The following is a 12,370-nucleotide window of genomic DNA, read 5'->3' as shown; positions in this document are numbered from 1 at the left end:
TTGTCCATTTCTTCCAGGTTGTCCATTTTATTGGCATAGAGTTGCTGGTAGTAGTGTCTTAGGATGCTTTGTATTCCTGTGGTGTCTGTTGTAACTTCTCCTTTTTCATTTCTGATATTTTTGATTTGAGTCCTCTCCCTCTTTTTCTTGATGAGTCTTGCTAATGGTTTATCAATTTTGTTTAGCTTCTCAAAGAACCAGCTTTTAGTTTTATTGATCTTTGCTATTGTTTTCTTTGTTTCTACTTCATTTATTTCTGCTTTGATCTTTATGATTTCTTTCCTTCTGCTAACTTTGGGTTTTGTTTGTTCTTCTTTCTCTAGTTCCGTTAGGTGTAAGGTTAGATTGTTTATTTGAGATTTTTCTTTTTTCTTGAGGTAGGCTTGTATAGCTATAAACTTCCCTCTTAGAACTGCTTTTGCTGTATCCCATAGGTTTTGGATCATCGTGTTTTCATTGTCATTTGTCTCTAGGTATTTTTTGATTTCCTCTTTGATTTCTTCAGTGATCTCTTGGTTATTTAGTAACATAGTTTTTAGCCTCCATGTGTTTGTGTTTTTTATGTTTTTTCCCCTGTAACTGATTTCTAATCTCATAGTGTTGTGGTCAGAAAAGATGCTTGATATGATTTCAATTTTCTTAAATTTACTGAGGCTTGATTTGTTACCCAGGATGTGATCTATCCTGGATAATGTTCCATGCTCACTTGAGAAGAAAGTGTAATCTGCTGTTTTTGGATGGAATGTCCTATAAATATCAATTAAATCTATCTGGTCTATTGTGTCATTTAAAGCTTCTGTTTCCTTATTTATTTTCATTTTGGATGATCTGTCCATTGGTGTAAGTGAGGTGTTAAAGTCCCCCACTATTATTGTGTTACTGTCAATTTCCTCTTTTACAGTGGTTAACAGTTGCCTTATGTATTGAGGTGCTCCTATGTTGGGTGCATATATATTTATAATTGCTATATCTTCTTCTTGGATTGACTCCTTGATCATTATGTAGTGTCCTTCCTTGTCTCTTGTAACATTCTTTATTTTAAAGTCTATTTTATCTGATATGAGTATTGCTACTCCAGCTCTCTTTTGATTTCCATTTGCATGGAATATCTTTTTCCATCCCTTCCTTTTCAGTCTGTATGTGCCCCTAGGTCTGAAGTGGGTCTCTTGTAGACAGCATATATATGGGTCTTGTTTTTGCATCCATTCAGCAAGCCTGTGTCTTTTGGTTGGAGCCTTTAATCCATTCACGTTTAAGGTAATTATCGATATGTATGTTCCTATGATCATTTTCTTAATTATTTTGGGTTTGTTTTTGTAGGTCCTTTTCTTCTCTTGTGTTTCCCACTTAGAGAAGTTCCTTTAGCATTTGTTGTAGAACTGGTTTGGTGGTGCTGAATTCTCGTAGCTTTTGCTTGTCTGTAAAGCTTTTGATTTCTCCATCGAATCTGAATGAGATCCTTGCCGGGTAGAGTAATCTTGGTTGTAGGTTCTTCCTTTTCATCACTTTAAGTATATTATGCCACTCCCTTCTGGCTTGTAGAGTTTCTGCTGAGAAATCAGCTGTTAACCTTATGGGAGTTCCCTTGTATGTTATTTGTCGTTTTTCCCTTGCTGCTTTCAATAATTTTTCTTTGTCTTTAATTTTTGCCAATTTGATTACTATGTGTCTTGGCATGTTTCTCCTTGGGTTTATCCTGTATGGGGCTTGCTGCGCTTCCTGGACTTGGGTGGTTATTTCCTTTCCCATGTTAGGGAAGTTTTCGACTATAATCTCTTCACATATTTTCTCTGGTCCTTTCTCTCTCTCTTCTCCTTCTGGGACCCCTATAATGTGAATGTTGTTGTGTTTAATGTTGTCCCAGAGGTCTCTTAGGCTGTCTTCATTTCTTTTCATTCTTTTTTCTTTATTCTGTTTCTCAGCAGTGAATTCCACCATTCTGTCTTCCAGGTCACTTCTCCATTCTTCTGCCTCAGTTATTCTGCTATTGATTCCTTCTAGTGTAGTTTTCCTTTCAGTTATTGTATTATTCATCTCTGTTTGTTTGTTCTTTAATTCTTCTAGGTCTTTGTTAAACATTTCTGGCATCTTCTCGACCTTTGCCTCCATTCTTTTTCTGAGGTCCTGGATCATCTTCACTATCATTATTCTGAATTCTTTTTCTGGAAGGTTGCCTATCTCCACTTCATTTGGTTGTTTTTCTGGGGTTTTATCTTGTTCCTTCATCTTGTGCATAGCCCTCTGCATTTTCATCTTGTCTATCTTTCTGTGAATGTGGTTTTAATTTCACAGGCTGCAGGATTGTAGTTCTTCTTGCTTCTGCTGTCTGCCCTCTGGTGGATGAGGCTATCTAAGAGGCTCATGCAAGTTTCCTGATGGGAGGTAATGGTGGTGGGTAGAGCTGACTGTTGCTCTTCAGTTTTTTTTTTTTTTAGAGGAAAATTTACAACTTTATTTTATTTTATTTTTTTGTATTAAAGTATTGTTAATTTACAGTGTTTGTAGTTATGGTTTTATGCATGTATACATATGTTAAAAGGTCCTTCCTAATTTGCTCCTGTCCATCTCTCCAAATTCATTGCAACGTTGTCAGTCTTATACTTTAAAATCTAGCAAGTAACATTGAATACTTTTCTCCATGCTTCCTTCCTTACCTTTGCTCAGCAGTCCTTTGCTGGAATTTGCCCCTTTCTTTCCCTCTGACCCCTTAATTAGGTTAGCTACTAATCATCCTGAGACTCAGCTCCCTAGACTGTCAGCTTCTTGAGGGATTCAACTTTGAATCCTCGAGGCCTAACACAGTACCTAATTACACTAAAAAAGTAAGATGGTTGAATGAACAAATGACTGGAACTTTGCTCATTAACTCTAAATAATCTGGTGTAGTGGAATGAACATGACACTGCAGAGTGAGGAGCTTTGGGCTTGAGATTTATTGTGCCATTAAACTAATTTTTTAGACATGGAAAATAACCAACCCAGAAGAAAATTGGACCAGATGCCTCCTAGAGTCACCTCATGTCCAATATCTTCAGATCCTGTTCAGGACCTTGTAATCTATTGTCCACAGAGCATCAACTACTGAGGTGCCCACAAATCTGCAGATATCCCCACTGATTCTTTCCTTCACAGACAGGAAAAAGAACCTCTTTCTCCTTCCTGATTTTCCACTTAGACTTGCACCAAACTGAAGGAGAAAAGCCGCCCGTTTTGTGAAGATTATTATTACTTTTACCATATACAACAATTAACCCAGCTTTTACATAAATCAAGAGAGAACGCCACATAAATCAAGAGAGAATTCCCCTTTCCTTTCTTCACTGTAGCTGGTCAGTTATTGAGTTCCCACCCCTTCCAACCCCACTGGAAAAACTGACACCCCTCTGCAGTCAAAATCTGTGACTCATGTGGCCCTGTGAAGAAAGTCCCTGACGTCAGCTTCCAGGAAACCTCTGTGACTGAACTGCAGTTAATTGCAGCACCTCCCACACCCGACGTGGAGGCCAGGGAGGAAGTTCACCCTTTACTAATTTTCCTCCAAGCAAAGAGCTCAGGCTGATAAGCTGTCTCATGGATTTCTAGTTCAATCTCTTTCTTTTCTTTAACCCATACTTGCAGGTCATCTAATACAGTCTTGAAGGTAATCAAGCTTAGAAGTGGCTAAAGTTGGACAGAAGTTCCAAGAAACTATCAATTCTTGCTCTCCAGCCTTATATGATCCACTTTTAGATTTGGAGCCACAGCAAGACAGCTTTGGTGTTACACGGACTATTAGATTTATGAGATGTTAATAAATATTCCTCAAACAAAAAAACCCAAACAAAACCATAGGGAGTGAGGGGAATCCATGGTCAATAATTTTGGAAGTGAGATTAAATAAAAATAAAACATAAAATAATAAACAGTTTTTTTAATGAGTGACTTCTGTGAAAACTGATATATACTAACGTACATTGTGGGTGTCTAAGAGAAAAGTCTACTTATATAACTACAAACCTATTCATATATTACAGATTACTTATTAACAGCTCAGAGAACATAGTGTTCCATGGAAAACAGTTTGACAAACACTAGTAATGGACGCGGGCAGGTTTAGTTTTGAATTCTAGCAGTGGAAAATGTGATAAAACGTTAATATTTGAGAAATCTGAAATACCAAAATGGACAGACAGTCTAGAAAATACTTGCCTGTACTCTTCAAGAATATCAGCTTCCTTAATCTCTCTAACTTTTCCAATTTCCTCATCTTTAAAATGGTGATTCATTAATACATACCTCATAGGTTGTTCTGAAAGTTAAATGAGATAATATTTCCTGGATGGTTCAGTATCAGGGTGCCTGGTTCAGTGAAAACTGAGGAAAAGATCAAGTTCAGAGCCTCCCTAACAGTCCATTCTTAAGGGTGACTCTGAAATTTCTGCTAGATTTTCAGGAATAAAATACATTAGGTGCCAGAAGGCCTTTTTAGTATCCTTTGCTTGTTTCATTTTTTGTAAATATCTTTTAAAAAAAGTTTCGTGTGTTCTTGTGAAAAAATTTAAACCATAAAGAGAGTACAAAGAAGAAAGCATAAAATCTTCTGAAACTCCACATCCCAGAGATAACCACCATTAACATTTTTGGTGAACATCTTTCCAGACATTTCTTGATATACAGATCTATTTGCTAATTTACATAGAAGAACATGTAATGTTCTTACATCCAGCAAGGTAATTATTGGCTTCCCATTTATTCCTACACAGAATCTGTGGAGGTCTTTAATTCATTGCTGAACAATATTGGGACCATTATTAACATAAGTTTTTTCTAAATAGGAAAGGAAATCTGTTCTCCATGAGGGCTCCCAAATTATGTCCGTCTTGACAAAATAAATTTAGATAAATGATATAGTTCACTGAACTCTGCAAAATGCCAAGCTCTTCATAAATAAATTTTATTTATAATCCTCATATCAACCTCGTAACTTAGGTGTCAATAGCCCCACTTTTCAAACAGGAAGTCCAAGACACAGACAGCCTATGTAACTGGCACAAGATCACCCAGCTAATAATCAGCAACGACAGGGCACAGGCCAAGGTCTTTCAGTCTCCCAAGCCTACATTCCTTCCATTGTCCCAGGCTCCGAGTTCTTACCTCCCACTTCCCAACTCAACTCCCCCCACTGCAATGTGATGAGCCTCCAGGAGGACTCCTTCCATCTTTCACAGTTTGAACCCCTGTGAGCAGTGGCTGAGGTAGGATGTGGGTTTTGCATGTATGTCTATTCATGGAGTAATAAGCAGTTACAGGGGGAAGGGTGATACTAAAATTAAACCAAATCAAACCATCAACTTTCATGCATTAGTTTCCTCTCACCTCTCCATAACTTTGTCAAAGGAATGTGTCTGTCATCTTATTCTTCCCTGAAATTGTGTTCCGGTGAAAATTTCCTTTCAAGGCTGTTCTCAAGGGAGAGGGACTGGTGATTTATAAAAGAAAGAAGGAAGAAGCAAAGAGAAGAGAAAAAATGAGGAAAAACAAATCCAGATGATCTTGGGGGGTCTCATTTTCCTCCATTTGAGAGCTTAGGAAGATGATCACTCAACAGAAAAATCATAGATGTTCCTAGCAGCTGAGCTGAGACAGGGACTTATATAACAAGGCCTCTCTGTAAATCAGGAACAGTTCCACAAAACAGTTACCATTGTTCCAGAGTCAGTGGACTAGTGGTTCTCTTTCCTTAGCATAAAATGTGTAGAATTTTGCTGTGGAGGGTCCCTGTCCTAGAGACCTGTCCATGGTGTGTTCAGGCAAGCTCTGCCCACGGTGGACAAGGCTCTCTGTGGGATAATGAAAGCCGTTTCTGTGATATTCCTATCAAAAGTTGGAAGAGCCTGAATCTAGTCACAAGGAAACATCAGAAATACCAAAATGGAGAGACAGTCTAGAAAATACTTGCCTGTACTCTTCAAGAATATCAACGTCATGAAACACAAAGAAAGACAAAGGAACCGTTCCAGATAGGAGACTAGAGAGACGACGGTGAAAAACAATGTATGATCAGAGATTTCCCTTTGCTGTAAAAAATATTAGTGGGCAATTGGTGGAATCTGAATAAAATCTATAGAGTGGTAATAGTATTGTATCAGTGTTAAAATCTTGATTTTGATCATTGTAAAGTGGATATATAAGAGGATGTTTTCGTTTGTAGAAAATACACACTAAAACACTTAAGGGGAAAAGATATCATGTCAGCAAATGAGAAAGCTGGAGAAGGATAAAGAAAATGCGATAAAACGTTAATATTTGAGAAATCTGAATGAAGGGGGTTCAGAAATTCTTGGTATTGTTTTTGTAACTTTTCTGTAAGTACAAATTTTTGTCAAAATAAAAGGTAAAAATAAAAAAGAAAGTTGAACATAAGTAAATGATCTGAAGGATTCCTATCTTGAAATCATTACGATTTAAGTCCCTCATGGTATAAATACTGCGATTCTACAATAACTATTTTTAGAAGAATAAACCATGGGATAATTCTTTAAGGCCTCTATTTGTTCCTAATATAGAGTAAATATTAAGCCATGAGTTCAAATTTACTTGAACAAATTTTAAAAGATGTGAGTTATCAAAATCATTTCTCACCTTTATTCTTCAATCTAGTTCTCCTGAAATATAAAATGTCAAACAAAAGTTTGACAAATTAAATAAATATTAAATACTTGATTTGTTAGCATATTGATTTCAGATCATCTGGATTTATAGTTAAGTTGTATTTTCATGTCTACCTATGTTAAAAAGCACTGGAAACTTCTTTACGTGAACAAATAACACAGTTTAATGATGCCTATTTAAAAAGAAGTCTATAAGAAAAAGGTGTATAGTGTAGTGTGGAGAAAAGAACATTTCACAGAGACTCAGGAAACATTCTAGATAACTAGTTAAGTAATTTTATGACTTTGGACAAGTCACCTGACCTGAAAAATACACAAATTGGAACATTATAATAGCAAAACAGGGCTCCCACTATGAGTTGGACATTTTATTTAAGCTTAAATAATCTCTAAGTTCCCTTTAAGTATCAACATTCTAACACTTGGAATATAGTGCATTTATTTTAAATGGTTATGGAAATGTATCATTGTGGCTGAACAACTTTTGGCCATAGCTAGGATGTATTGTTGCTACTGCTTGGGGAGGAACTCTACTGTGAAATGGGAAATGAATAGAGGAATTGCCTCTATATCCCAACACAGAGATGGACAGCCTGAGGGCTCACCCACTGGCTTTGGAAAAACGTTATCTTCCTCTTTCTGAAGGCCTACTTCCAGATGGCCTTCCCAAACTGACCACCCAACCTCCAGTTGCAATCCTCTCCTCCTCTGTCCTAGCAGCCACCCTGGAGGCCCACTCTGCAGAGCTGTCTAATGTCTCTGCATTACTCTGCTTCAGTGCTCTGCACCTGCAGTGGCAGCTGGGTCCTGGAGGTTCCTGAAGGCAGGTGTCCAGTCTCTAGGCCCATGGTGATCTGCACAAATTGGACGCTCACTCGGTACAGGAAGTACTGTAGACTGACTAATTCAGGAACATAAACCAAACCATCCTAACTAAATCAACACAGCATTTCCGGAAACAGAAGCTGAGAGAAAGAGAATGGCTGCAACCTTGCAAAAAGCTCCACCTTTCACTTAATTCTAGGGGGAAAACCTAGGTTGAAGAAGAAGAAATCTGACTCTCACCCTCATTTCAAGCCACATTCCATCAAGCCTGTCAAGTGGAGGTTTCAGGCATAGCTCCGTCCAGGGCTGGGCTTGGGACCCTCCTGGTTAGAGATCTTGCCTTCCACTTTCAGGTGTTGGGGTTCTAGAACCAAGTAGGAGAAATTTCCTACTTCCTGTGGTCCTGCAACCATGGTTTGTTATAGTCCAACCTCATTTGCTTACTCTCATTTCTAGCATGCCTGGGTGTTCACATTTCTTTGAGTTTGCATACACTGTGTCTTGTCTGAAATGCCATTACCCCCAGTCTCCATAGCAAACTCATCCTTCCTTGAAAATGTACCCAAGCAGTCACCTCTCCCAGGGAGTCTTTGGCACACTCCTGAACTCCTACATTTTGTGCACACGCTTGCTCCATTATAGAAAAGATCACATTGTGTCATATTTGTGTATTGCTGTGTCTGTCCTTCATGTTACTCTACAAATGCTTTGAAATTGTTAACCACGTCAGTTATCCTTGGGTCTCCAGTGCTTAGCATATGCCTAGCTGCTGGCATGTTACAAAGTAGGAGTGAGGAAGGTTAAACAGACCTCAGATCCTAGTCTGAAGCCCTCTGCACGGTCAGAAGTCAACCTGAAGACATAAGAAACTACAGACCAACAGAGTTTGAGGTTTCCAGTGTGTGTCTCTTGTCAATTACCAAATGCAAGGTCACTTAGATAGTAGTAGATGTAAAAGGCTGGGCTTTGAATCATTCCTTGCTGGTATAAAGATGTCCAATCCTTTCATTTAAAGGTTAAATACTCTAATTGGCCCACACAGGAAACATCACAGGAAATCATGTTTCAGTTCAGCCTCTGCTCTAATTCAACCACAATTTCAAAATAGTGCAGATTCTGGTAGAGATTGAGAAAGCAAAACTTCTTTGTTTAGCCAGCAGCTAAGATTCTGCTTTTGCTCAGTTCTCTTCCAAAGCCCTTGCATACATATCTGATATTTCTTATCTCCCAAGGGAGTTCCTTAAAGGCAAGATTGTTTGCTGGACAAATATCTTCCTTCTACTTTGCCCCCTTCCTCCCAGGCACAGTGCCTGGCCCTAGGAGGTACTTAACATCTGATTATTAAATTAATTCATTAAAAAGTCTAGTCTTCATTTTTTAAATTCAAAGCGCAATAACCCCTGAGGTGCTTTGGGAATCTAGAGCCCTTTTCCCCATTCCCATGCCTCATTGTTAGGTGGGTGAGTATGGTTCTAGGGGACTTTCCTCTCCATTCCCAGTAAGATCCTTGCAAATATTGGAAGGAGAAAGTTTTCATCTAGAGTTCCCTGTGGTAACCTTACCCCCAGTGACTATAGTGGTTACAGAAAGCCAGGACCAAAGCTTAGCTATCACTTTCTGAGTCCATAAGACCTCAGTTATTAGTTATGGGGCCTGAATTAGAAATCATTGCAATATCAAGTTTGTTTTGCAAGTCATGCAAAGTTGGTGCATGTCATATTATATTTATCAATATTCTTGTTTTGAATACTAAGGATAATTTTATTTGGGGGAAACCTGAGGATCACAGTGGTCTTCCTGCCCTTTAAAAACAACCAATCTAAGCAACTCTTAGTGGTGTCTAGCTTTTACTTCTCAAAATACAGGTTCTGAGCATATCCTGTGTCCTTGACTCTGAGCTGGGTATTATGATTTATAGCAGTCCTTCTGTTTAGTGTCTCTAGGAATCACAGTGGGAGTCACTAACTTTACTTTTGAAAATTTCTCAAATGAAGAAGATCTGCATCTCCCAGCTGCCATTTAAAATAGTTGGTTCTCTGCTCACTTTAAAATCACAAGACAAATCTTCTGAAGACCAGCGCATGTAGGAAATCTCCCCAGCTTCATCTTGTACAGATGGCTCTGGTCAACAGAAATGACCAGACAGAGAAATTCAAGTTCGGAAGCAATTTAAGCACATAAATGCCCTGACCCAAAGAGATATCAGATAATGGGAATCCGGTTAATTGAAACTCCTTCCGGCCTGATTGCCTTTTGAGGGTCACTAGAATCTTGTTCATAATTTTACTACCTGCAGTAAATATTTGCAAAAGTTTCAGGAAATTGTAAAGTTACTAGAGAGGTATATAGAGACTCCTAAGAAGATACCCTAGCCCACATAATATGGTTCAGGTCTCTGCTCTCAAACCAGATTAAAATATCACCAATCTTACCTTTTGCAGACTCTTTTCCTCAGTCCTTTAGGCAGAATTGGTGATTATCAACGAGGCGCCGAGACAAGGCTGGTAACACGGATGTCGGGGCTATTTGTGTAAAAGGAGAAGTGAAGGGGGAATAAATGTGATCACACTGTGACGACAGGAAGCCCAGATGAGGAGACGGAGGAAGTGGGGCTGGGCCCGCCCTCTTTAGCCTCAAAGATACAATCCTTCCCCTGTGGGTTTTAGAAGCTTACTCTACAACCCACCCAAATGTCTAAACCAGCTTCTCTGCAACTCAGGAAAAACTCGAAGTCCAAGTTGGTTCAGGCAGGAATCTATGAGAACTGGTGGGTTCTGGGGAGATTTTGGCATTGATTTTTGTCTAAAAAAGGGCAGTGCTTCTCAGTCAAGGTGACATCTCAGAATTACCTGTGGATCTGTTCAAGAATAAGTATGCCTGACCCCACCATACTTCTTCAGTCCCATTCAGGTAGACAGACTGGAGTGGAACCCAAGAATCAATATTTTAAGAAGTTTTCTAGGACTGAGACTTAGGAATGTCTCTTAAGCCACTCCACCTTCTCTCCACCTTCCCTCCAACTACCTTCCAGAAGATCTGTAGTCTCCAGTTTGATTGGGTCACTATTTTCAGATTTCCATGTCTCAAAATCTGGACTGTCCTTATGTAAGGGTATTGTCAGGGGCAAACTCCAAGGCACAATCCAGCGGGCACTAGTAGAAATGATTTGGTTAGTAGAGGGAGCTCAAGGTTTAGAGTCCCAAGATCTGGGTTTCAGTCCCAGCTTTATTTCTGTTAGCTGTGAGATACTGAGAAACTCTCAACCTCTCAGCTTCAGTTTATTAATAGTAACATCCAATAATAATTCTGCTATCTTCCTTTGCCCTGAGACATAAAGACTCTGGAATAACTTCTGGCCAGGGTTGGCTCATGGGGAAAGCTGAGTTAAACAAAGAAGAAAAGGTTCTTTACTGCAGACTGTGTTGTGTCAGTCCTTAATATTCTCTTAACATTCCCTAAATATGTAGCTTTTCCCAAACTTGTTTGATCATAGAACAGTGTGTGTGTGTGTGTGTGAGGTATTTCTCAGGGAACAATTTTTCAGTGTAACTATACTTCAGGAAATGCTGTTATAAACTCTCCTCTCTTCAGCTGGCATCACTCTGAGAAATCACTGCCCCTCATCCGAGGCTGCTGTCACACTGACAGTCCCCTGAAGTGGAGTAATTGAAGGAAGACTTCTTGATGAGTTTGATTACTATCTCTCTGTGTCAAAGATGCACATCTCTATGTGCAACCTGGTCTCTCACTTGAGTGCCACACAGGCACCTCAAGTACAGTATCCAAAATTCAGCTTAGTAAACTCAGCTTCCTCCCACTCAGCCTGATTTCCACCCCCTCACCCCCATTACCATCTCAGGGAAAGCTTGACTAAACTCTCAGTTGCCCAAGTCAGATTCAAAGCATCCTTTTAGGCTACACTCTCTCCCACACTACCACATATTATTGCTAAAAAATGATTAAAGAAGACAATTTTGGTGACAGGAGCAAATTTTATTTAACACTTCTTGAAGTAGACAGTCTCTATTCAGAGTCTCTATTCAGAAAGTGGGGCAGAAAGCAGGAAGCTTTTATAGAATAGAAAATAAAGAGCAAAGAAGAGATAAAGAGAAAAATATCTGGTTGACTGGGGCCACATAGTCAAACTTGTTTGGGGTGAGAAGGAACAAGGATGTAAGTATAGTGCCTAGAGTTGATGTGTTGACCAGTCAAGCAAAGCATTTACAAGGACACAAAAGTTATAAAAAATTTCAGTTTGCTGACATGGCACCTGGGGCAGGAGCAGCTCCCTCCTGGGCCTAAAGAGTTATGTCAATGCTATCAACCACCAAGTCTTTTAAATTATACCTTTGCCTAAATGTTTTTCAAATCAAGTTACTTCTTATCACTCCAGGGCCATTACACTAATCCTTGTCTCTCACCTGGGTCACTGGATACCAGCCTCCTTCAAGATCAGCTTGGATGTTTTCTGCCTCAGTCCCGAAGAGCACCTTCTAAAAATGCATATTTAATCATGTCACTCCCCAGTTTAAAACTCTTCAATGGCTTCCCATAGGTTTTAAGCAGGTCCTATTAACTCCTAACACTCAGCTGTCCAGTCCTTCCCCACTCCCACCCCCACTGTACTGCCATACTGGTTATTGAATTCCTTTGAATTGCTTGAACAAATCACTCTAGTTCTCTTTCCTTCTCTCTCTCACTCGCCCTCCCTCCCTCCCCTCTTGTCTTTGGAATATTCTCTCACCTCTAGACTCAAAGCTCTGTAAACCTCTGTGTTGCTCTGTGTATGTTGAACAATTGTGTCTGGCACATAAGAGGTGCTCTATAAATGTTTGAATAACTTCAGGCCTGAAAGTTAGGAGAACTGGAGATTTTGGAAGGGAGGAGAAAGTAAG

General features: G+C 39.3%; 1 protein-coding gene across 1 annotated transcript in view; it reads right to left on the bottom strand.

Annotated features, from left to right (window-relative positions):
* CD53 (CD53 molecule) overlaps positions 1 to 9,990 on the bottom strand; it is a 31,726-nt gene extending 21,736 nt beyond the window's left edge. Inside the window, exon 1 of the mRNA XM_068538123.1 lies at positions 9,908 to 9,990. The gene's annotated coding sequence lies outside the window, so the exon portion shown is untranslated. The remainder of the gene's footprint in view (positions 1 to 9,907) is intronic.
* Positions 9,991 to 12,370: the final 2,380 nt, after the last annotated feature.

This window comes from Eschrichtius robustus, chromosome 3 (genome assembly GCF_028021215.1).
Source record: "Eschrichtius robustus isolate mEscRob2 chromosome 3, mEscRob2.pri, whole genome shotgun sequence".
NCBI classification, from domain to species: Eukaryota; Metazoa; Chordata; class Mammalia; order Artiodactyla; family Eschrichtiidae; genus Eschrichtius; species Eschrichtius robustus.
This window is presented reverse-complemented; position numbering and strand designations above follow the sequence as displayed.